At 43.2% G+C, this 23,055-nt stretch overlaps 2 long non-coding RNA genes across 2 annotated transcripts; one reads left to right on the top strand and one right to left on the bottom strand.

The window, feature by feature from the left end:
- Nucleotides 1-1,598: 1,598 nt before the first annotated feature.
- Nucleotides 1,599-21,721, bottom strand: LOC114016174 (uncharacterized). The gene is made up of 3 exons (XR_008734614.1): nt 21,617-21,721; nt 11,410-11,520; nt 1,599-11,306 (listed from the first exon to the last, which is right to left on the bottom strand). It is a non-coding gene; the product is annotated as an uncharacterized LOC114016174 (long non-coding RNA).
- LOC114016173 (uncharacterized) lies at nt 11,184-21,593 on the top strand. Its single transcript, XR_003560492.2, has 4 exons — nt 11,184-11,271; nt 11,597-11,665; nt 20,851-21,012; nt 21,178-21,593. It is a non-coding gene; the product is annotated as an uncharacterized LOC114016173 (long non-coding RNA).
- Nucleotides 21,722-23,055: the final 1,334 nt, after the last annotated feature.

Raw genomic sequence — 23,055 nt, 5'->3', positions numbered from 1 at the left:
CCCGCTGCGGTTCTGCGTGGGGTATGGCATTTAAAAATGTAGAAATCTGACCTTAAGTCGTACAGATTAGCACCAAAATTTCAGGGGCTTGTCTCTTACATGTGTCGGTTTAGTAAGTGGATTTATACCAAATAATTTTAAACTGTTACAGACCTCTGAAGCTGTTTCTGTCTAGCTTCTGTAATACGCTAAGTGATATAAGGTCACCAGTGCTGTGGAAACTGGTTTTGCAGTTGATACGCTAATTCAGCAAGAAATCCGTTCTTGTAGAAACCTGAAGAAAATTATTTTAATATAGTGCCGTGCTACTTGGTTGACTTTCAGGAAGGAGATAATTAAAACATTCAAGGGAGTTCCAAGTCTCTGGAGAAAATACGGTTCTGGAAATACAAGTTTATTTTTACCACACAGCTTATTAGCTTCTTTTCTAAAAGTAAAATCAGCCGAATGTGATGGATGCAAAATAACATTTTCACCTGCTCAAGAAGGTGAAAAATAATTTTTATAAACTGAGTTATATATAAGAATAGACTTGGCACGGTCTCTTCTGTACCACTCACCCCAGGTTTACAGTAACCACTGCTGCAATTTTCTGGATGAAAACTTCCATCCAAATACATCCAGGGCCATTAATGAGGCTGCACGAGTGCAACTGATTGCAACAGGGAACAGAATTACATTGATGGTGCCTAAGGAGAATCTCTGCACCCGGTATGAATAAGCAAACGGCTTATTTTTTTCAGCAACAATTAAGTTAAATCGAAAATAATTTTAATAGTCCACAATCAAATTTATGAGCCCTGTATTTTTTCCACACAGTGCTCTTATACTGGGGAATTACTGAGCACAAAAAGCAAAATAACTGTAATATTTATTACGTGAAGATACTAAAGGATATTTTACCAGCATAAAACACTACATCTTTTTGAGATGAGGAAGAATAAACAAAATTTTGTTAATTGAAGAATAAAAAAAACCCCAAAAATTAGTTTCTAAGAGACAATTCTAAGATCTATGTTGTAAAAATTGTATTGTCATATTTTAAAAGATAGTTTAATTTTATGACATAACAAAGGGAAAAAATGACATTTTACTCTTTGTTCTTTCATAAAACAGGTGCAATACTGCTATTCCCAAAGGAAAGACACCAGTTCCAACAAGAGTAGTGTCTGCTCTAGAATGAAGGATAAATGGTTGAAGATACCTACATAAACAAGAAAGTTTAAAAGCTTAATGTGAAAATAACGTTACTGTATGTAACAGCACCCACTGTGTTCAGACTGTTCCGTTTCAGATGGCCCAGGAATTCAAACAGGTATGACATCACATCATTTCTCGTCATTAATGAAAGTGTTTCCTTTAAAAAGTACATTGCTATTTTCTGCTTAAACTTTCTTTCATTAATTCCAAAGTTCTTTTGGCCCAACCATCTCGGTATATGTTTAGCTATGTTAGCTAAGTATGGTTTTCCAGTGTTTTCTGGTATAGACTTTATACCAAACAATATATTTAAATGCTTTACATAACATTTTAATAAACTAACTTTTGAAAAGTCTGTATTGATGTATATTCTGATCTTTCTTGATAATCTATTTCAGGGTGACATTATTATGGAATGGACTACCTCGGAGGTTGCTTTAGCTATTTTAACTCTATACCTGTCATCTCCTTCAGTCTTCAGTTTTCAGCTGGTAACTTCTCTGACCATGAACATTATTATGGGAAGTGGTTATTTAACAAAGAGTAGATTTGACTCTGAATTTCATTGTCATCTAGGTTTCTTTCTCGGTTCAAAACCTGTAAATCAGATTATTTTCAGCTAGAAGTCTTCAGAGGCCACACCAATGCCTTGGCTGTCTGTACTCCTCATCCCCCTTCTGCCGAGACTATACAGCAGTGGGTGGCAGCAGTGGTTATTTACCTCCTTTACTGAAGATACGAAACTGTAAGAATAGAGAACTATGTACTATATTGTGCAATGCGTGTGAGTAACGTGTCACCAAGACCCAGTAAGCCCCGGCTTAGGGCAGGATCCGCAGACTCCGTTGGAGACGAGTTCTCTTCCCTGGCTGGCGGTGCTCGGGATGTCATTGTGGCTAGGCTGAGACGTTCTGTGCTTGGCTTCTTCCCAGAGTGGTTTGGTCTTCTCAACACTAGACCGCTTCTTCTAAAAGCTACCTTAGATGTTCGGCAGGCATCCCTGTAAGTTTTTTAACTACCTGTGTTTATTAATTTCATTCAATTTAATGAACTGTGATGTTTGCTGTAACACTCCAGTTAGAAATGGCGCAACGGCAGTGGACACTTGTGGAGCAGCTTCGGAGGCTGCCAAATCAAAAACTTGATTTACTGGTTATTCCTATCACTGTGATGATGAATTGGGAACAGTTTGTGAATGCACACAAATCCAGGAAAGGTAAGAAGAAAGAAACTTGTGCAAACTTCATTTCAAAAGAGATACTGTCTAACAAAGAAAAAATACTCAACCGAGACAGCTAGATGTTTTCTCAGCTGAAGGCTGCAGGGTTTCCGTGCCTTGCTTTAATAGTTACATATTTGTCAGAGAGTTAAACTAGAAATGGAAATGCTCCAGTGGGTGAACTTTCATATACTCCTAAGGAGACTTTGGAAAGGGACTGTGGTATGGTCACTGTTAGTCCAAGGGCCTGAAGTGTTTGGCTTGTGAAGGCACATATTTGAAGAAGAGACATGAAATGAGGGGTCTGTGCCCCAGTACTATGCCGGAGACACAGAAGCTGCTCTTCTCCACCAGGGTTTATGCACATGAGATCTCCAGGCAGAGTTCAGTACAGTCTGTTGACGATCCAGGAGGGGAGAAACTTGGTCCAAGTCTTTGTCTTCTCCTCCACCTTCCCTTTATGCTTAGTAAATGTAGATACGTAAATAACAAGTTGCATGCAGTTACTTTTTGAAGAGGTTGAAATAGAAAACGCAATTCAATGTTTAATATTATGCTTCCCAAGCTTAATACCTTGGGAATACAGATAAGCACATGCAGGCTGGATATAGGCTGTACACAACCTGGAGATCTCCTCTTTAAAATTCTGACTCCTCTGTGCTTTACTGATTCGCCCATGTAGCAGATGGAGTACTCCGAACAGTAACACCCTGTTACTCCATTGTGAAAGGTTCTGGGAATCTAATGTCAACAGAGTGGAATTTAAATATGTTTTTTGTTTCGTTTTGTTTTTCAGCAAGCATTTAAAAGATCCACCAGTTCATCTCTGTCGGAGATTATTTTCCTTGCGGCTTAGCTTGGACACTAATCTCACTGTTGAGTTTACATTTATGGAGTAGGACCTAAGGTTTTCTCCATGTGTTCAGTATTATGGTTCTGATTTTGCAAGCCGTGTTGCTTAGGATACGTGCACAAGTCGTGTCTGTTTGCACAGCAACAGCAGGACTGGGGTTCAGATGCTGCTAGTTAATCAATCAAGAAGGAACAAAAATAGTTTTGAAGGCTACCGCACTTCTTGGCCGATGCTCAGAAGAGCTGGTAAAAACTGCACTGATGACAGTATTTATTATACATTTTGTTTCATGAGGGGATTTTTAGGAATCGGTTTTTAATTTAGTTATTTTATGCTGCTTTAGCAAATCATGTGTGAATATAATTGTCGTTTTTCAAAAATGCGTGCTCTGTTCCAGCTGCTTTTGTTGCCACCAGCCACCTTTTCATTCCATGTAGTAATGTCCACAAGGTGGTGCCACAGCTAAAAAGTTAGCAATAAATAAGACAAATATGATTTGATAATTCTGCCTGCCCTTTATAACTAACGTATCTGCATCATTAATGAATTAATAATTATTTTAGAAGCATGATATCATCTGCATGTATAAGGACATCACAGGTTTGCAAGCTTGTTTTTTTTAAATCGCTCCTGTGTCTGCCTGCTGTCTGCGTGGGAGCACCACCCCACACCTGTGACAGTCCAAAACCGTGCTCAGAGATGAAGAGGCGGCTCAGGGTTAAGCAGACGGGCTGAGGAAGAGTGTAGAACTGGATCTGTAAACACTTCAGGCCAGCAGAGCTGCGCATGTCCTAGCAGAGCTACCAGTGCAGAGGCCGTGCCCCACCGATGTGTTTTCTCACGGGGAGCACAAGGAGATGTACGCCCGGTCCTTGCAGCAGTACCACAGGAGTCCGCCTGCATCCAGGCAAGCAGAATAGTTCATCCCCAGCTTTAACAAAGCCAGCTTCCACGCAGTCACCCTAGGGTGGCTGTGGCACATTGCAGCCTGATTTTCAGAGCCTTTTCCTGCCTGCAGGGATAGCCAGCTTCACTATTACCCTGCCATATGATAATGTACAGTTGACTATTAATTCCAGAGGGGTACAAAGTGCACAGAGGGACCTGGTATGAAAACAGCTGGATTGGTATATACAGGTAAAATTTAGTAGTAGTAGTAGTAGTCTTTTTTTCTTCAATCATGGTTAGAAAAGCAGCCATACCAAACTGCATTTAGGACAGGGGAGCAACTTTCTGAGCATCTTTCTACACAAGGCAGACTAGAGAAAATAAAAGGCAATAACAGGGAATGTAAAACAAGCACAGGAATTAACCACCCAGTACAGAAAAGTCAGTAAGTTTTACAGGAAGAAGTTCTTCGTGTGGATCTAACGGCTACACTCTTTTGTAGCAGACTTACGTGTCCCAGAAGAGCTGAAGCACCCTATGAGCTTCTGCAAGAGATAGTCATTTACTCATCATGTTATTTTGTACCAAAAGCAGCAAGAAAAAGGGATAATTTAAAAGCACTGTGTTGACTGTTGCTTCCTGCTGCAATCTGTTTGGTATGGTAGACCTGTATCAGAAAGAGAAAAATAACAGGGTTTGCATAACATATTTTCTCTAAATTGCTATGTTATTATTTTAAAACATACTGAAATTCTAGTGGCTTGTAAGAGACTCAGTGGAAAGTATAAATACCCATGAAAGATGGTCTGAGTCCCAGCTCTAAAGCAGAACGGGAGTCAGAAGTTTATGGAGTCCAATTCTGGAAGCTGTCAAATAACACAACTGCCACCACTTTTTTTTTTTTTTTTTTTTAAAGGATCATATTTTAAAATTATATTTTGAAGTGGTTTACAGTATTTTAAAACTTTGCAGCAGTTTGAACATCTGTTTGGAAAAGTCAGAGAACTAGCTAAAAGTACGAAGTCACTGAACAGGTCAACTAGATTTAATTTCTGAGCCAGTCAGTCCAGGTAGTTAGTTTGGACTAACTGAATCGTGACAGTGGCATTTGGTCAGAGTATTCCTGTAAGATAGTTCTCAGTGTATGGCTGCAGTGTGTGTTGCAATTACAATTATGTAGTTCTGTTTTAGTTTGGACTAAGCTCTTTCTTTGACTTCATAAAATTACTTTCAAAAGTCTGCATTTTTCAGATATTTTACATAAAGAAGAAACGATGCTTAATTCTAAAGGGAATGGCAGAACATCTCAGATGATACATTTAAGTTTCCACCGTGTGTAAAACCCAGGTATGCATTATTTTAGTAATTTAACAACCAAACTGCAATTCTGAACATTTGCCCTTGCAATGTTTACAATGATTTTGCATTCTTGTTGGAAATCCCTGAGCATTTTTAAAACATCAAAACCGTTTTTCCTCTTAAGTCTGGTTTTGTGGTTTCCCATATAGTCAACCGTGAACAAAATACGCTTCAGCTCTATGTCTATACCTAAATCTATATTTAGGTCCCATTAAATATTAGAAGGAGGTTACTTCCAGTAGTCAAAATAAGGAGTCAGCCCGAGCACACATCTCAGAAATCATCCTGCAGATGCACAGCGTTAACCGGAAACAATCAAGAACGGCAGTGGTATCCTGCAGGATGTGTGCGACTCCTTCAGCTATGTGTTGATTTACACAGGGCTGCACTATAGATTATACGTTCTGGTAATTGTGGTATTGTTATTGCTAGGCTGTATCTAAGCGCAGGAAATACATATAAGCACGTTTGAAGTGATAACATCCACCCCTGTTTAAAAGGCAGTATTTTATTCTTGTCAAAAAACTCAGACAGAATACAGCGTTTACAAAAGAAAGTAGGCAATTTCCTAATTAGTACTGAGCAAGACTTCTGGGGAAAAAAGCCAATTCATTACAGGAGGCCATAGCCAGCCTTTACAAGTAAATTCACATGAACTTTTATTCTTAATCGCTTTAAAAATATTTTTTTTCAGTATGGACTCTGATCCATGGTCAGGAAGGAGACAGTACAGCTCCATCTAAAAATACACGAAAGATCAAAATAAATTGTCAGTGTGTCACTGAAACCACAGTGCGGGGTTTCTGTTATTGAGAATGAGTAATAACTTTCTAGCTATGTAGAATGCTCTGCTTGGGTAATAATTCTAACTGATCGGGCAGATGATGTATTCCGCAGGAAAATTATCCCATCTAAAATCCTGCCCTGTTCCTTCGGCTCGCTAGGAAAGCCTACCCACCATTCCCATTTACCTGAGTCCCTCTGTGCTTGCTGGTCTAGTATTAGGATTCGGGAACAGGCCTGTTCTCCACCCAACACCCCCAACCCTGTCTTGCCATTCAGGAACAGATTGGCTCCAGCCTTGACTGGAAAAAAGGCATCTGCTCCTGCTGCTGCTCCCGGGATGTGGGATTTGGGGTCATCAGAGGTGGCGTACGTTGGGGCCCTCTCAGAGCCTCTCGCGCCATTTCTCTTTAACAGCATAGGCTTCAGACCTGACCATGCAGTTAGGAAAAATACTGATCAAACCAGGGATCTCCCAAGTTCCCTCCTGGAAGTGGCTATGGATGTGTCCAGAAGAGGGAAGGAGGATCCATTGGAATTGCTATGCCAACCCCTTCTCCACAGACAACATTTAACTGACAAAACATTGATATTATGCATGCTATGCCTACTTCTTACTTTGTTTCACATAGGAAAATAGATTAAACTTGGTCTAAAGTTTCCCTCTTGTTCCTACCAACAATAGAAAACTACCAAGGAAGAGAAAAGTAAGACAAAGATTAACTTTATGGAGTAAAGGACAGCATATGATGTTCTTTCAAAAGGCCTTCCAGCTAAACAAGGATGTGGTTTTTAATATTATGAAACATTCTTGCCTGTATTAATACAGGAGGAAAGTAACAGTAAAACTGTGAAACAAATTAATACACCCCAAAAATATAAACCTCTGGGCCATAGCTAAACCTATATCCATACTGCGGCTGATGTCAATTGTATCGCGGGATAAAATCAGAATTAGAGCTGATGCTATTTGATACTTTTCCTGTTCATAATCCTGGAGCTTGCAATACTGTTACAGGTCAATAATATCATGCTATACTGTGTAAACTGTTTTTTAAATCGATTTGTCGAAATGATAGTTATGAGTGAGGTTCTAAACAGACGCTGCAACAAATAATAAAGGATTGACCTACTAACAGGTCTAATGGCGACGTGATGAGCACATACGCGAAGCAGCCCAAAGCCTAATGATGCTGCACAATTTCATTAACAGCTTTTTGTCATTTCCTATCTAGATTATTTAACATTCAGAGTACATTTGTCTTTATGAATTTATAAATGCTACTAGTTTGAAATTTTTGTGCTGACAGTCAAACTAATGCTGAACAGAACTTCAGTTTTGTCAGATCTCGTATTAGCAAAATTTTGATATAACAGTGTGGTTGATGCCTCTAAGTTAATATTAATATGGCTTTGCTTTTGGGGGGGCTCATTATAGTATTCTTTTGGAAGTGTCACCTGCTTAGGTAAGCTTTCATTTGCAAGATAATATGAAGATATGCTTAATTTTAAATACGACCTTCAGTATTTTCCTGAGTAGGAATCCCTGTCTCTGGTTTAAACTTGTAATATCCTGTTTAACAAAGGAGCAGCTTCAATAGTACTTGGAATACTTAATGTTATGCAAGTTTTCAAAGTGTGTTGCTGGGATCAGGGCTTTAAAAGCAAAGGTCAGGAAAAGATCCCTTCTGGGAGCACCGTAAGATATGAGCCACGTTTCACTTTTTTCTTCATAGGTCTATTTATTAAATAGCCCAATAATAACTTTATTTGCATTTGTGTGAGTCATGGGAAAGGAACAAACACATGTGTTCTGTGGAACACCACACCTAACGTGGCTGCAGCACGCGTGACTCTGCAGTGCGTTCAGGCGCTGGCTTTCATTAAGCAGTGAGAGATGCTGCCTGCAGAAATAGCTCGTGACTTCAAAAAGGGGTTCTAATGTCTGTCAATTTCACATATGTTTCATCACTCTTACACAACATCAAAATCATTGTGTCCTTCCTTAATGAAGACTATGGAGGGTCAATTGCAATGGAAATGAAAATACCCGGCCCTACAAGCCATACGATTTGTAATTAGCTCGAGTTATCCAGAGGACGTTCTGTAAGTTCCTTTAGTCTCTTCATTTTGCCTTGTCTCAAATTTGTCTGATTTTGTTTCAGTTTATAAGAGCAACTTGTCACTGAATTTTCCGTGGAAATGTGTATGTTTCAACTGAAGTGCCCTAGCACGTCCTCCTTGTTAAAATCCCGTGAGTTCTGTCGCTTGCAAGGAGCTGCGTGGAGCCCTGCAGCCCTCGTGGCTGTTGGACAACACAGAACCTTCCTCGTCTTGCTTGAACTCTGAAACACCTGGGATACCTTTAGGGTTTAAATGTTTACACGTCTAAAAGATAAGAGTTTCTTGCATTAGAAGACACAGAGTTTAAAGATCAAATTGAGCCATGCCTCTTGCACTTAGCTCTTTAACAAAGCTGCCAGGATGCTGACCAGCGGCCCTGCCAGATGTGCTCTTCCATACTTTGGGTAAGTAATCACCTGGGCCTGGGAACTACTGTACCAGTTATGCCTGAACCCGTTTTTGTAGGTGACACAATAAAGAGGTCAGCATATACCGAGAAAACTTTGCATAGCCTTTGTCAGCGTGCCAGAAGAAATTCCTTGGGATTCAGAGCCTGAGGTTTAATTTCAATTAATGGTCAGGATGCTGAATATTGTTTATTCCACACTAAGGCTCATTTTAAGGCAAAACACTGTCAGCTAGTATTGGCGCAGGCAAAATGATATTTCGTCCCACACAGAAGCCCATCTAGGTACAATCCGGTTTGCTCTCCTGTCCCTGAATGTGCTCTGCAAGGACAACAGGAACAGTGACTGCAACTGGCCTAGGATTCCCTTGCACTTGGTCGTGTGTCAGCAGCCCGATCTAATCAGACAAGCCTAAGCCTGTTTTTTCCACAAAATAAAATTGTTATAGACAACCATATGATGCATTGAAAACTTTGGGAAGTTGTTAAATCAGGTCTGGTTTCACAAAGGAGCCGTATCAAGCCGATTCTCGGTGAGGCAGCGAAGCCCAGTGGGCAGAGCGCTGGGCAGGGATTGAGAAATCTGGGTTCTTTTCCAAACTCTCCTGACTTTTAAATGACCTTGAGCTGTCACTTCTCTGTGCTTTGGTTTCACTGTCTGTATGAGGAAGATAATAATCCTCTATAATGATTTTAGGTTGACTGAAGAAAGGATCTGTGTCGGCACTAGGTGTCTCTTGCACTCGCCTGAGCGAGGTGCAGCTGTGGTTAGAGGGCCAGGTTTTGGTCCATACCTCGTGTATCCCAGAAAATCTGGGAAACTTTGGTTCTTAGACTCCTTGCTTTCAGTTGTCTCTCAAACCACAATTCCATGTTAAAGGTCTTTCTTATCTTTCAGACCATTACAAAATAGCTCCGGAACATTTCGTATTATTTAGTTGCTGTATTAATACTCACAGCTCTTACTAATGTTACTGGGAATTGCAAAGTGCCTCTCAAGATCACACAAACGATAACTTAACATAGATGATGACGTATTTTTGACAAAAAAAAAAAAAAAAAGTGGTTTGCAATATTATGCTTGAAATATCTGGGCAAAATTTGTATCGGTTACTTTGTGTTATAAGATATGTCCATTGGACTTTTAATTTGAAAAATCCTGTTTGAAACTGAAAAAGTATGGGTGTTTTTTTTAATTATATCTTGCTTTTAAAAAATTTTGTATTAATATACAACTACAAGTTCTGTGCACAAAAAGAACAGTCTACTTTCCAAGCTGTTGAATGCTTTGACCTCAAGGGCATAGAAACTGTTGACTCATTGTTTTTACTGCATATAATATTAGTCCTTTGTCACATCCAGGGAATGACATCATCTTCTTCATTGTTAGCAGCAGGTTTGAATAATAGAAAAAGCGCACCATTAGTTGTCTGCTGTATTTGCTTTTAATAAATGAATGGGTATCTGGTACCGAGATTCAGATTAGGATTTTTCAGTAATATTTAAAGCAAGTTTGTGCCCAGTCCCTGCAAGGAGCTTTGCTCCTGCCCACCGTCTGCAGGGCTGGCAGGGGCACGGAGCCTGCAGGGTGGATGCCACTGGTGGTACTGGCTTCTCAAACATGATAAGGGGAGACAGAAAGGGAAGAGGCTAGGCACAGAATGAAACAGATCTTTTCTTCAAAGTCAGTTCAGTGAAAAGAATCCCTGAACTTCTGGGAATCATACTTCTCTGAAATCTAAAATGGTGAAAGGTAATTCTCTGAAAAGAAGTCATCTCTAGGACATGCTAACAAAACAGGAACAGATTTTCTTCAAAATGCACCAGGATAAGTGTTTTATCCACTGCAAATTTGTATTCATGTCTGTTAGTCTTCTGCTCCCTATAACTAAAATGTCTATGTCCTGCTCTCAAAGAGTCATTCCCTGTCAGAGGTATTTTCTTACGCCTGCCTGTTTCATGGAAGAGGGATGCATCGTTACAGGTAGTAACCAGGGTAGTCGTCTTTGGGGTAACTCGCCACCTTCTTCTATGGGATTGTGCAGAATTCTTTCATGGCAAGGAAAATTTTAAGTGTTGCTTCCTGAACCGTAAATATTCCCACTGAAAGAGCATTTACTCAGGGAGAGTTTCCTTGAGAGTCTGATAAACTGCCAAATCCTAATCTGCCTCCATTATCCACTGCCTTTAAGTTTTCCCAGAAAAACATGATGTATTTAACTATAAAATTATAACTTTGTGGTCCCAACAAGATTTTATGCCGAATATAAGTTCCTGTGTTGACAGACTGAATCAAACCGGACTTTGAAAAGCTGAAATCCCTACAGCTGTGAGAGGAGAACCGAGGCAGCAGGCTGGGAAAGTCGGAGGCAGTGGGTTAAGGATCCAGGATTGCTTCATCGTGGAGGCCCACAGACCAGGAGTGGACTCAGACAAGGGGTACAGACATGGAAATGCTTCCTAGAGTGCCAGAGCTAAAAAAGAAAAAACAAACCACACTGTAAAAGGTCGAATTCAGACCAGCTGACTTGGAAGCAGCAGGGACCTGATGTATTTGCCTTTTGGCCGTGGACTTACCTGTGCTGGTGCAGGTAGGGACAGCTGCCTTGCAAGCAGATGGCACAGCTTTGAGCAGGTGTCTCTATCCCAGTTCCTATCCCAAACTTACATTCCAAATTTGGGGCTTATCTGTAGTGAGAAGGAAAAACTTTTTTCTATATGTTTCATATGCTTTTGCCATATAAAGCTTGACTTTTTTTTACAGTCTTCTGTTCCAGTCCACAGTTCCTCTGCAGTCAACATTTCCAGAAGATCTCAAGTAGCATGAATTTTGGTGAGGCTAAATTACTTGATTTCCCCTTACCCTGTTTAGAAGAGGCTTTACTTGGACAAAAGCAGTAATTTCCCTTCATCCCTCTAAAAGTACTGGCCACCTCTAAAGAACTTGGTCTCTCTTTTATGTCACCTTCTGACAACTCATCTGAGTTAAACAGGTTGCTGTGGCCAAATGAAACGCTTAGGAAATAGACCATAGAATTAATTTGCAATAGTAAATCATCTCAGCATCATTTCTCTTCCTCTCGAGGGGAATGCCAGCTCAAGCAAAAGAAAAGATTAACGTAATAAAAATATTCTAAAGACATCCTGTTAATTGTCCCAAGCTCAGATGGTATTGTCTATTCTTTGGTTTTGCACAGCCAGCAAACAGTGTAAAATTCAGAATTTCTTCCCACCACAAAAGTGCAGCCTTTGGTGCTGCAGGATAACCCCTGTCCTTCTGGAAAGGAATGAGCATGCGGTGTGGCAGAGCTTTCATAGGTCATCTCAAATTTGCCCCATTTGTGGATACAGCAGTATGAGTTGTTAATTTAGACATGTCAGCAACTTTAACAAAGAGACTAAAGGTATGTGAACAAAAGGAAAATCACAGCAAATTTTGGAAAAAGAAGGAAATATTTTTTCCTCTGAATATGCAAATAAGGTTTCCCATGTTTGTTTAGGGACAGAAAAGACTTGAGGTTTTAAATTCAGCCAAAATAGCAGCTTTCATTTACAACCACATTTGCAATGTTGACCTCGAATATCACATTCAGTGACAGCAAATCTTGTATGAAAAGTGAGTATATCCAATAAAACTCAGAAACAGTCACAAACAACTGAGTGAAGCACAGCTTGCAGAAAAGTCAGATCTAACACGAGCCTGTCATTCTCTCTTTGCTCTAAAACATCCTTTCCTCAAAACTGAGAAAGTCTCATTTAAGGCATTTTTGCTTGTACGAAAATAGCTGTAAAATATGTAAGAAAATACAGAACGTTTTTTTGCTTCAGTTCGTGTAAACTAATCGGGCTGAGCGATGAGAGTGTTCCTGTGATGCGGAGCACTGCTGGGTACTATGCATGAAGCAGTGTTCCTCCCCTCGCAGGCAGCTCGAGCCTTGCCTATGGATCAGTGCAGAAAAATAAGTATTGACTTATTCACAAATTACTCTTTAGGCACTGGATTCCCAGAAATATATTTGTATAACAGCATCTAGAAGCATATGGATTTGTTGATAATTTAATCAGTTTTTCTTTCATTTTATGGCCTTAAAGGCACCTTGATCTTAAAAAATTTTGTCGTTCTGAAAAGCAGAAATTTTAGCTCAGCTCTGATGCTCGCTTCCTTCTTCTTCTATACAGATTTTTGACACAGACTCAGTATGCCCTGTTTCATTTTCTTTCAGACTGCCAATTAAGATGTTTCTTAACATTTTATCAGATGAGTTCCCCGTTTCTTAATATTTTATCAAACAAGAGGCTAACTTGTTCTCCTGCTTTTATTATTTATGTGTCTTTCCATCATTAAATATTTTAACTGTTGTACAGTTTTTTCACATGTCAGATAAGGATTTTTTAAATTCTGTCATTCTGCAGAACAGTAAGAAGAGAAAACAAATCAGAAGTTTTATCTGATTGTACCTTGGCCAGGTTTTTCTGTGTTCTCAAAAAGAACAGTGTGGAGCTTAACTTGCTCCACAAAAAAAGCTTTTTTAGCTTTGAAAATATTTTAAAGACATCTCAGGAAAGCCAGACCCAACACTAAGAGTGAAGTTCTGCTCATCTTAAAAAAAAAAAGACTGACATTGCTTTACCATGGTCCTATCTGACCATTTAGGATCTCCTGGTATTTAATCTGCATTACATGAATTGAGAAAAACTTACTAGTAGAAGCCAAAATATGGGCAGAATTTGACCCACCGTAATGCTTCCTATCACTCTCCATCCCTGACATGAGTGGGTGATGAAAACTGCCCATAATTGTGCTTTTGGGTGCATCCTGATATGTGGCAACCTGGGAAATGCTGATGCTGTATGTTAGTTAGGTACTAGCCCGGGGCGGGCGGGGGGGAGATGTGTGAGCCTTCACATCAGGGAATTTTGCTGTCTTTGAAGTGTAAATTGAAACTAATATTGTTAGTGATAAGTTCATGGTGGCTGTGGAAGCCTACAGGTTGTGGTAGGGCTTGTGTGTTTTTATAGACAAGCCAGAAGAGGCAGGCAAGGTTTGGGGCAGGCAAGAAAGTGATACTGCCCTCCTTGCATGGTACTCTTGCTAAAGGCAGAGGATGCTGCAGATTAGTTCTGAACATTGAGTAATCCAAGAAAACAATAGGGGTCTGAAAATACGAAAGTTAGATTTTAATTATTTTCTGTCTCCTTTATTACTTTCTGAAATTACCCTGCAAAGATCCAGCACCTAGGCCTCTGGGAAAGCTGCTCAAGCTCTGGGAAAAAGTCTGAGGAAGATGTTCTTCAAAATAATTTACCATTTCGTTTCCTCAGAATGGTAGAAGCCAGATACAGCTCTTCCGCTCCTCTCAGGCATCCCCCACAGATGCCTGCCATTTATAAAAGGCACCTAGCAACAAGAAACCCTTTTTGGTTAATAACTTTTCAGTGCTCCAAGAAAGCTAGTATTCTTATTAATTAAGGTATGTACCCACAGTGATTTCTCTCTTTTGGTACCTCCTGTGCAGAGTTACTGCATTGTCAGAAATAAATCCAGTCTAACTTGTGGGGGGAAAAAATTGGATTCCATCGTGTGTTTAATATACCATTATGAAAATGGTATATTAAACTCAAATACTTCAATTGTACCATTAGATGGTGTCATTACGTGGCTTGCTAATTGATAGGTTATTCAAACGGACGTTATAATTTTAGACTTCTTAGAAGCATCCATATGAAGAATTTCCAAAGTTCAGAGAAGTAAACTGGGTGTTAGGAAGGAAAAACATTTACTGAGAATATTTCCTAATGCGTGTCACTGAAAAATCGTTACATAAGTGCTGTGTGCATTCCAGGACTCGGTGCTGGCTATTTTTAATACCTGGTATGAAAGAACTTCCTGCTACTTTTTCTCTTTGAAGGCTGCTTTGTGGTTCATTAGATCATGTTGTCAGGCCCATTTTTCTGCTATCCTTAAACCTCATTTTTCCTGCTAAAAAAAAGTGAAACTGTATCAAGTGGAAGGAGGTGCTGAGCATAAAATGCCAGGGAGAGTCAGGTACACTATGTCAGTGTTGCGGTGGTCCCAGAACGCAGCACTGCCAGCTCAGGCTTAATATTAAACCTGAAAAGAAATCTAAACATGCTGAACACATGCACTTTCAAGAAAAGCAAAAGAACTTGTATGCCAAACAACAGCACCTAGCAAGAATTTTCAGCTTTGTGCTTATGAAGACAGATATTTTATTTTTTATTAAATTAGATTAGTTTTAATTTCATACTGTTCTCCATGCAGTGTTATCACAGGTCACCATTTTGACCATAATTTATATAATCGTAATCATTAACATAAAGCATTTTGCTTAAATGCACCCTAACTTCTTCAAACATAGGCTGTGCAAGGTATTTCAGAATATTGTAACTGCACAGACAGTTTACAGCATTAGTGTAATTTTGCTGCTAAACTCCTAGAGGGAGGCTGACGAGGGTGAGGTGGCCAGAGGGACCACCACCATTTTCACCTCCTCTGACTTCCTGCAAAACAAAGACCACAGGACTTCCTGAATTAATTTCTTTTCAAGCTAGGGCACATCTTTTAGGTAAACATATAGTCAAGTGACATACAACCCATTCGATCCACTAGAAGAATTTGAAAGTATTAATTTTGAAGACAAAAGAATAATGGATGTACTTGCAAATTAACAGGCAGCTCATCGTGTATTAGCAAGGGCTTCCGTGACTCCCTTTTATCGATAGTAGAGAAATGGAATGACAATTTCAAATGCAAAAGAGCACTCCAGGTAACTGCTGCAGCCCTGACCCTGCTCCTGCAATCTCCAGCAGGGATGCAGCGGAGCGTTTAAGCCAGATGACTGGAGCAGGTAATACCCTGGGCTATCCAGCCTGCTGCTCTGGCACACATTGCCATTGCCAGGCAAGGGAATTTTCCACCTACGGAGCAGCTCCCGACTTGCCTCGGTGCTCAGTTTGTGGATGAAGGCGGTCAGTCAGCAGCGGGAGGTAGGGAGCACCCCTGGGGCCTCTTAGATTCTGCTTTCCCTGGGGAAGGGGACGGGGACAAGGGGACCTGCTTTACTCTGTGGGTGTAATCCATCAACAGATGCGGAGCACAGCCAGGGTGTTTGAGAACCCCAGAGCTAACAAAACATTTGGACTTCCCTTTCTGCTGCTTTGATGCTCTCCCAGAAGAAGCAATTCCTTCCCCCCGCCCCCCCCCCCTTCCCTCTGCTGTCTCCATAATGTTTCATCTCCATAGAATGCTTTTTGATCATCTCTTTCTGCACTTCTGTAGACCTTTCAAGTTAGTTTTGTTGCCAAAGAAACTGCTCCAGCCCTCAATCCCAGTGCTCCCAGTCTCAGTCCCAGCTCACTCCCCCTTCACATTGGAGCACTCTGTCTGGATCATAACCTTTCTTTTTCAGAGGAAGTGTCTTCACCCAAAAATGTGAAATCTGACTGGATTCTGCTTCTTTCAACAAAGTTATTACTAAGAAATTCATTACTGGTCACTTAAAAATCTTCCACATTCAGGCCAAAGCGATGGAACTGCTCTGCTTGATCTTGTCCAGTGCTTCACAGTAACATCTTGTTTTCAGTTGCTTGTAACTGTTTGGGCTGGGATTTTCCAAGCCAAGCATCTGCCCCAGGTTTCATTTTTGGCAGTTCCCAGCTAAACCACTGTAGTCATTTTCATGGACAAGGTTAAAAAAATATTTTGCCCATATTAAAAAATAATAATCCGGTTGCTTCATTCGGAAGTGTCAGCATCCCCATGTCTCTACAGAAGGCATTTGAAATGGAGCACCATCACCAGTCCAGCTTCACCCATGTACCTTTTCAGCAGCGACTGGGAATTTGGCAGCACCGCTGCTGTGGTTTCACAGATGTGCATCCAAATGTAACAAAGCCATGAGACTCCATAAAATCTCAGTTTGCACGTGATCAGTTAAGAATTGTTAGCTGTTGGCAGCTAAATTTTCCAAAGATCAGCCTGTGCTGACGGAGCCCGCCCTGCCTTCGGCTGCTGTCTGGCGTGCAGGCACCACGTGCAGCTTTTCCACAGACCAGCCCAGGAACCCAGCACGCTCTTTGCCCAAGGCAGCAGGCAATTTCTCTGCAATTTCTTCTCCTGCCTGCCTAAGAGATCACTCTGCGACCTGTGCGCTCCTCCTGCATGCGATGTCTCCCCTTCCTCTGCTCTGCCCAGGCTGCAAGAGAAGGAGTGCGGATGGCCAGGATGAAAGAGTTTGGGAGGGGGCCTGGAAGCGGCAGAGCATGGGAGGGAGCAGGGAGCAAGAGGCAGGAGGAGGAGATGAAGGCAGTAGATGCCAGGGAGACGACTGTTACTGACCAGTGCTAGGATTTCAATAGGACATCACAGACAGAAAGCAGTTGTAGAAGCAGTTCTTCATTATTCAAAATAATAATAATAATTAAAAAATTATACATATATACATAATGAGATTCTGCTAGGCAATGGGGAAAGGGTATGATACATTAGGTAAGGAGGTTAATAAGCATAATGGAGATGAAGATAAGATGCCAGAGGAAATAATTAAGAACAAATAAGAGGGTGGATGTAGAGATGAAGGAAAGGAAGCTAGGAGGTGAAAACAGGGCATGAAGAACACAAGAAGGCAGGAGCCAGGGAATGGAGGAGTGGATAAACAAAGTGTGGAAGAGCCAGAGCTGGGAGTTACCTCAAAACAGCACAAAGGAGGAGGAGAAGGCAGGAGCCAGGCAGGAGGACGATCAGTTAAGAGCATCAAGGGAGAGAAGGAGTGTGAGTGCAGACTGAACTCTAAGAACAGGCTGATGTTTTGAGTCAGACATCAATGCAAATTCTGATTTATCTGTAATGGTATAGGAATAGAAATCAGGTCTGGCTAGCATCTATAGCCATGCTTTTTTTCTTGTTAGAAAGCTGCTTTATCAAATATTCTGGATCTCTTGAGCCAGAGCTCCAGAGCTGAGGTGACCGCACATCGCTATCTGTTCACTTTTCAGGCTTCCTCTGACATTGTTAACAAGCATTTGAAGTGCCTGAAGCACAATGTGCTGCTTTTTTAACCACAGGAAAAACTATTTCTGCAAAATAATATTTGAAAATATTTTAAGTAATTTTGAAATTATAGGTAGGGCTGCCAGCAATGCCTCTTGCTGGCAGAGCAAAGCCAGGCCCTGCGCTGGGCTTGATGGCCCTTCGCTGGGGGTGTTTGCCATCCAAGGGGGCTTGCACCAGCACCACCATGATGAGGCATCATGCTTTATCACAGGGATGGGCAGCGCTGCCTCTGCATGTTTTTTCTCCCCCTAGCTAGGAACAACAGCACCTGGAAAGCGGGGCAGAGAGAGGTGGAGAGGGCTGGGTGCGCTGGGTGGCCTCTACGTGCCCACGGGCAGAGCAGAAATGGAGGTCACTGGAGCAGAAGCCAGGGAGAGAGAGCAGCAGCTGGAGGTGGAGAGGGAGGTGTCCTGCCCCGAGGTACTGCCAGAGCTGCAGAGACACCAGAGTTACACTCTTAGAGTGATAAAGGAAGGGGAAACAGTTATATGTGCCTCTAACGTGATGATTCAGCTTGCAAGCTGGAATTTCTTTAATGTAAATGGCAAAGGCTTCCCCACCAGCAGCACGTTTGGTCTGTCATGTCCTCTGTCAGCTGGAAGGCGAGCTCTGCAGAGCTGAGCTGCTTTACTTTCCTTTTGAGAATGAAAGTAGCACTGCTATCAGAAGATTAAGTTGTTGGTATGTATCAGGTGATAGGAAAAAATACTCTGAAACTGCAAATGGACTGACAATATACTTGGGAGTTGCAAGTGTTGAGCTGCTGTCTGTTTATCTGGTTGTCATCTCGATAGCTTGAAAACCCCAATTACACTCCTAATAACAACTCCTGGGGGTAAGGCTGCTGTCACTGCTTGGTTCCTCCTAAAGATGCAGCAGAGCTAGGAGCTGATACATTGACCCATTGCTTCTTGAAACAGATCTCTGTTCAGATTCTGACCTACGTCCCAGCTAAAAATGCATTCAATCTTTTCTTAATTTGTAATAGATACTTGTGTACATTACAAAACCATCTCGCAATTTGGCAAATTAAGCTGTCTGTGGTTAGCTCTGGAATTGCAGAGATATTGCAGTGCACTGCAGCATTGCATAACGAGCTTCCCCAGACTTTGCCTTACTCGAGTGAGTAACAGCAATCCTTATCTCCAGCGAGCATCAGATTCATCCCATTTTTGAGAAAAGAATTAGTATCAAATATACGATGGGCATGTTATGCCTTGTGGCTGCAATGTTTTTTCAATTAACTTCTCTGAATATACCACAATGAAAAGTGTCAGCTTTTTGCCTCAGAGGCCTATAATTAGATTAAATGAATACAGTTAATTATCTACTACCTTCTTTACACAAAACAATATGTTCCTATAAATTAAAACGCTCTTACAGGAAGGAAACTGTTAACTCAAATATATGCATACAGCGCTGGATTGTGAATACTGTGAATATATCGTGGTGTAGCACAGCTTTTTGTCTGCAGCCCTTATTTTGCAGGAGCTAAAACAAATTACATCTGAAAAATCCACAGACATCCCATTATTCAGAGCATATATGTTGATGCAAGGAGGTGATACTATTAAAAGTTACAGTGGTCATGAAACAAATACACTTTTCTCTTTCACAGATGTTCCCTATAAAATTTGCTTAAGAGAGATTAAATACAGCTTTGTTTGTGTACCTACAGTCACAGCCTCAGGGACTATGGTCTGTCCAGATAGAAAGCTGCTTTTTCGAGCAGAGTTCACTTCTCCTTTCAGAAAATTAAAAAAAATCCGTTCTGTAGGAAGTATTCACAATTAACAGCTCGCTTTCCAGGCCTGCTGGTATTCTAGCTAGTGTGGACTGAAAATCTTCCCTGCCTGTTCTCCAGCCTTACTAAATAGAAGCAAAAGTTCATGAGGGATCAATACACTCGCACCCTGGCATGCCCCATGTGGAAGTGCAGCTAGTCACACGGTGGCACATCCCCTCGGTGGTAACCTATCCGAAGCAGAAAGCACTCTTTTTCACCTGACAAAGCGTGCCCAAATGTCCCTATTTCCACCAGAACAGATATTAATAACTTCAGGCCTAAACATGCCATCCTCCCTCGTCAGAAAATTGTATCAGAATAAGCAGCCCTTACTCCAGCCTGCAGTACATGCTGCATGTAAATGCGATGTGTACCCAGGGTGGGTCTTGTGCTTCATTAGGGTCAGACCCCCAAAAGCTTCTGAATACTCAGTGTTCCTACAGAGCATTGTGTTTTATTGTGGCTGGTGCTGTGTATCTTTTGCTTTAAACCTTCATTAGCTCCCTGTACAAAAGCGTTCATTAAAATATCATTGTGTTGATAATCATCTTAATGTCGAGGAGCAAGAGGGCTGTGTTGCCACGTAAATGCTGCCTCTTTTTTCCTGCTCTGGGGTGTAACAGGAGAAAGACAGACCATCTTGATAGGCACTATCTGCTCTGAAGGAAAACTTCCACCAGGGAACTGTGAATTGGTTTTAACCTTTTAGTGGCTGCACTGGGAAGCAAAATGTTTCATCTTTCCTACACAGAAGGGAGCTTTTTTTTTAAAAAAAATTAAAATAGTCATAAATACCAGTGGTCCTCCTAATTACTTCTACAAATATCAGAAAGCAGTGACAGAGGAACAAAGAAATGCAACGGGAAACATGGTTCAGTGGTCTTGTACTTCCCTGAAAAGCTGATTATACTTTTGGCTGATTCAGTTGATTTCAGAGGGAATTGGCCCTTTTGGGCAGCTGGAGGGTCGGCTGGGCCAGCGGCACAAAATGCACCGTGGGCTGAGGAAAATAACACAGGGTCCTCTGCCTGTCCAGCTGAACTGTGCCAGAGCTCCGGACTTGGTCCCTTAGCCCCTCGGTGTCCCTTGATTTGGAGGATTCAGGGAGCCATTTTAGCACCAGTTTAAAAATAGAGACATTTCCCTTATGCTTTTGCAGGTGCCTTGCCCCATTCCCTGCTTTCCCCGGATGACTTATCTTTTAGGATAAGCACTAACAAAAGGTCAAGGTTATTCTAAAGTGCCCCACAGAGGAGGGAGCTCTTCCTCCTGGTTCCTGAAGATGAACCTCGCACAATTGTAACTGACACCAGGCTGCAAGGTAATTCAAACGTTCTGGGAATATGTACGACATGAAAGGCAGCAACCTTTAGCACTGCAAAACGTCCCTGGCGATTTGTACTTGGTGCTGCTTGGAAATGCAAGAAGCCATCTTACCACTCAGTGCCATGGCAAGAAGTTAATTTTTTTTTTTTTTTTTTCCGAGTGGGGCTCTGCAGATGAGGTCCGCAGGGCACGGCTTGGCACCGCTGGCGATCGCAACCGTGCCATGTCGTTTATTACACCCGAAGATGAATTTCCTCGCCTTTGTGACACAGCAACCAAGAAGCGCGGATTCCCCCACCCCCGCCACCCGTTCGCCTGCCTCTAATTTTCAAACGTAACAAAAGGTCATGCTCTGGCCGGCAGATACACCTTGCTTCACATTTTTTAAGGAAACCTGGAAATAAACCTGCTTCTTTCTGTCTTTTGCGTCGCTGCGCTGGAAGATGATGCTTCTGCATCCCTGAAATCTTGGGGGAGGGGGGAGGTGGGGGGAGCCCCGAGGTGCAGCGGGAGCGCCGCCGCCACAGCCCGGGCCCCAGCACCAGCTATGTGCCATAAACACCCCCCCGGCGAGCTGCGGGTCCCTTTGCTGTACTCACTGCGGCAGGGGGCTGCGCAGGCATCGGGGGTACGCTGAGGAGGCTCCGGTCCCGGCTGCGGGCAGGGAGGAAAGGGAGGGAAAAGGGGGCGGGGGGGGGGGGGGGTAGGGGAGAGAATGGGGAGAAAAAAATAAAAAAAAAGACGGCGCAGTGCGGGTTGCGGGCGGCGGCGGCCGGGGCGGGCGCGGAGCGGCGCGGAGCGGGGCGGGGGGCGCGGGGCGGCGGCCGCCCCTGGGGCCCCTGGCGGCGGGGGCCGAGGCGAAGCGGTGGCAGAGCCCGCGGAGGAAACTAAATAAATAAAATCAGACTGTTATTTAAGGCGCGTAAATTTAAAAATATTTGGACAGGAAGAGAAAGGGGAGAGGAGCCGCAGGAGACAACCTAACGGTTTCGGAGCGCGGCGGGGCCCCCCCCGCCCCGCGGCCCCGCGCCCCCGCGCCCGCGCGCGCTCCCCGGGGGCCGACCGACCTGCCCCGCACCTCCGGCGGCCCCGACCCCCCCGGGGAGCCCGGCGGAGCCCTCCGGGAGCACCGACATTTTGAATGCGTGTGTGGCGGGGCAGGCGCTGCCGAGGCTCGGTGAGGAGCCGTCCCTGCTCTGCCCCGTCCCTCGGCTCTCCGCTCCGTCCCGTGTCCCCCCGCCATGCAGTGTCACAGCCCTCACAGAGCAGAGCACCAGCTTTCCTCCCCTCGCCTTTTTTTCCAGGGAATTTCAGCACTTTAGTAAGCGGATAATCGTGCGTGGCTGCTGCGGGATGCCCGGTGGATCGCCAGGTGCGCTTGCGGCAGCCCCTTCCCTCTTTCAAACGCGAACGGGCGGTGGGGTCCGGCCGCTTTAACCCTTTCGTGGCGCCAGGGCCGCGCTGCCCTTTGCTGCGGAGCCGGTTTCTCATCCCGCCACGGAATGAAGCGCTGAGCCCCTTCTTCTCCCCGCACTGAAAACAGGCGAGAGAGGCTCTTCGTGCGCTCCAACGTGCGGCCGTTCGCGGCCCCGGCTGCCGAGCGGAGCCCCCCGCCGCCCCCCGCCAGCGGCCCCCTGCCCGCGCCGCTCCTCGCGCCCCCCGCCCCCCCCCCCCCGGGGTCCCGCTGCCGCCGCAGAGCCAACGCTGCTCGTTCCCCCTAGGATCGCTTTAGGATCTGCCCCTTTTCCAAAGGAATTCCACGGCCCCCGCCGTTGTTCCGAGGATGATTTAGAAACAAAGGTCAAGTGCGACAGCTTTGCTCATCCGTGTAACCGAAATAGGGGAGAGGGCTCCCCCCCCCCAGCGGGGTCCTCAGGCAGCCCGTTCGGCGGGAGCCCTGCACCGCTACAATTTATACTCGATTTCTTCACATTTTTCTCGGCTTGCTCTACTTGTTTCTATGTATACATCTCATCTCGATACTATATTGTTTACTGCCCATTCCGGGGCTGCTGCAGGATAACTCCTGCTCCTGCCT

The sequence above is a fragment of the Falco cherrug genome, chromosome 12, assembly GCF_023634085.1.
Source record: "Falco cherrug isolate bFalChe1 chromosome 12, bFalChe1.pri, whole genome shotgun sequence".
Classification (NCBI taxonomy): domain Eukaryota; kingdom Metazoa; phylum Chordata; class Aves; order Falconiformes; family Falconidae; genus Falco; species Falco cherrug.
This window is presented reverse-complemented; position numbering and strand designations above follow the sequence as displayed.